Source organism: Castor canadensis, chromosome 13 (genome assembly GCF_047511655.1).
Source record: "Castor canadensis chromosome 13, mCasCan1.hap1v2, whole genome shotgun sequence".
NCBI lineage: Eukaryota > Metazoa > Chordata > Mammalia > Rodentia > Castoridae > Castor > Castor canadensis.
Window position 1 is genome coordinate 66594245 of NC_133398.1, and position 2832 is coordinate 66597076.

Genomic DNA, 2832 nt, shown 5'->3' on the forward strand with positions numbered 1-2832 from the left:
GCCAAAGTGTAAATCAGTCTAGCTTGTGTCATGTTCTCCCAAAAGATTCCAGGTGTCTGAAGAGTAAATGGCATGAAGAATTATGAATAATCAAATGAAAAATATGGAGCTTTTTAAAATCACTTCCTATATTTAGGAAAGCGCATATTTCAAATGTAATTCATCAAAGCTTATGAGAATATTTTTCAACTTCATTAGGTGGCAAGCAATTCATAATTAACTTTTATTCATGTTTGTATGCCCCCTCCATTAACTTACATAGTAAGCAAATACTTTTTTAGACGATTCAGTTTCTCGGAAGACCTATGAAACAATACAGACATGTCCATTTCAGATGGGAATAGATGCAGAAGATTGAAAGGTCTTACTTAAATGTGCATGACACAGTGGCAAAAGTGACATGGGAAACCTAACCTCAACTCAGATACCATTTTTGTGCCACATCAATTCAAGAACTGAAATGCATGAATTGCTCTGAGAAGGGTAAATTGACATTGTTTTTCTCTGAAAATACCCCAAGGTGAACTTGAGGAACGCCTTGCCTAAACCTACAACCACTTTTTTCATGCTGTTAGAAAATCCACTTATTAAAATAGATGCATGTTCTTTGGATAGCATGTTACTTCACTTTTAAAGGGAAAAGTTATATAGGAGATACTGAGATCATAAGGTAAAATTTGAAAGCACCTACTAATGATATATGAGTATTACGCAGCTCTCTTAAGAGTAATAATTTTAAATCAATATTATGTCCACTACTATTAATAGAATAACACTGAGGTAACAGAATAAATGTGATACCTATTTCATTTTTTAAAATACCTTTTTATAGAAGATTAATTTTATCAGTAAAATAAGAACTGTTGTTGAGTACTGGGGTATCAGAGTTTTCATTCTTCAGTTTGAATTTTCCATGGCTTAATTTGTTTAGAAAAAAATTTTTAACCTAAAATGTAAGTTACACATTTGCTTAATATACTCTTATTATTAAGAAACAAAAAGATAACATTTATTTTGGAAGAAGTCAACTCTTAGTACTAAAGGGCATTTTCAGAATATAACGGTGTCAATTTACTGTTCTTAGTACTAAAGCACTGGTAATTTTGTAAAAGTCTTTAAGTACAAATGACATTGTCAGGCACTAGTTCCTCAAATTCAATCACACTGTATATACTAAAACACAGAATACTTCCTTTTGAAAGTAAAAAAATACATATCTATAGTCAAGTTTCAAAGAACAGTTCTTTGTAATTCCTGCTTTAAAAATAAAGACAAGCTTTTAGGAATTGTGTACTCAGTTTGTCAATGCTTTCACTAGTCTTCAGCTATGAACAGATTAAAGAATGCAAAATGAAAGTCAAAGCAATTTGTATGATCACAGTTAAGTTTTAGGGAAAAGTGAAGTTGGATGAGTAGAAAACAGTGGTTCAAGTAACATGTCTGTGAAACCAGGGATTTTTTTTTTGTGTCCATTCTTCTCTTCATTTGGTATGAAGAGAAAAAAATGAGACTGCATCTAGTACAAGAGAAAAAAAGAAAAACCTTCTATAGCTAGGTCATTGGTAAAAAAGTTACAGGCTGATGAATATTACCATATAAATTAGTCAAACATTTTATTATAGAGTATATATTTATATCAAAAGCACAAAAAAGACTTTTATTTTGGGAACCAGGAAGATTTTGACATTACAGAAGTATGAGTCAATAATTCCAGTCCATTTCTATGAGTACTAAGTGCCTAAAACCTCAGTTAAACAAGGTAGAAATGAGGCCAAGGTGTCTTGACCCCCATACGGGTTGCTTATTATTTGGTTTCTCAAATCAGACACATGTATTCCCAGTCCCAGTAAGCCATCTTCTAAACGTGTCCAACTAGCCTCAGAGGGTACTGAGCCAAAGACAAGTCAAAAACAATCAAAGCTCATGTTGCTATAAATCACATGATGAATCCTCAAATGATAAGGATAGTATAATTAGCACTGTCATCTAATTCTAAATAAAATGAATTATCAAATATCCTGGTACATTAGTAGGGAATTAAATATGAAGTAGGAAAGCTCAGAAGCATTGAATGGTAACTGAGCTAAAGAGAGGAATAACAAAGTAAAAGTCCTTATTACAGTTAAGATTACCATTATCAAATTTTTAGTAATAAGTAGTTGGCAGCTCAAAGGCAGTTAGCTACCAGATATTTGTGAAGCAAACAATAACCATAATTTTTTTTTCTATTTTTGTGGTACTGGGGCTTGAACTCAGGGTCTACACCTTGAGCCACCCCACCAGCCCTTTTTTGTGAAGGATTTTTTCAAGTTAGGGTCTTGTGGAACTACTTGCCTGGGCTGGCTTCGAACTGCAATCCTCCTGATCTCTGCCTCCTCAGTAGCTAGGATTACAGGAGTGAGCCACTGGTGCCCGGCAACCATTATTTTTAAAATCATATTATTCTTCCTGTGTTTTTGCAGACCATTAGTATTCTTTTAAAATTTACTCCCTGAGAGATCCCAGACTACATCAAGTAATTAAGAGTGAGCTTGAAGTTTATCTTGTTAAAAAATGCAGAAAACTATGAGCTCATCAGTTTTTGTATCTCTATAATCCTTAATTTAAAAGGTCAACAGGGTAAAAAACAACTAAATAACACAGTTTTGAGAATATTTTAGGGTAAATGTAATGTTTCCTTTTTAATTCAAATTTACATTTTTTTTATTGTTTATATTATGATCAAGGATTTAAGTGATGGTGCCGAAAATACAACTGTAGTACTATTTTTAAGAGGAAAGATTTTTAAGAATTTGTGCCCCCAGCTTATTTAGTAAAATAGATTACCAACTA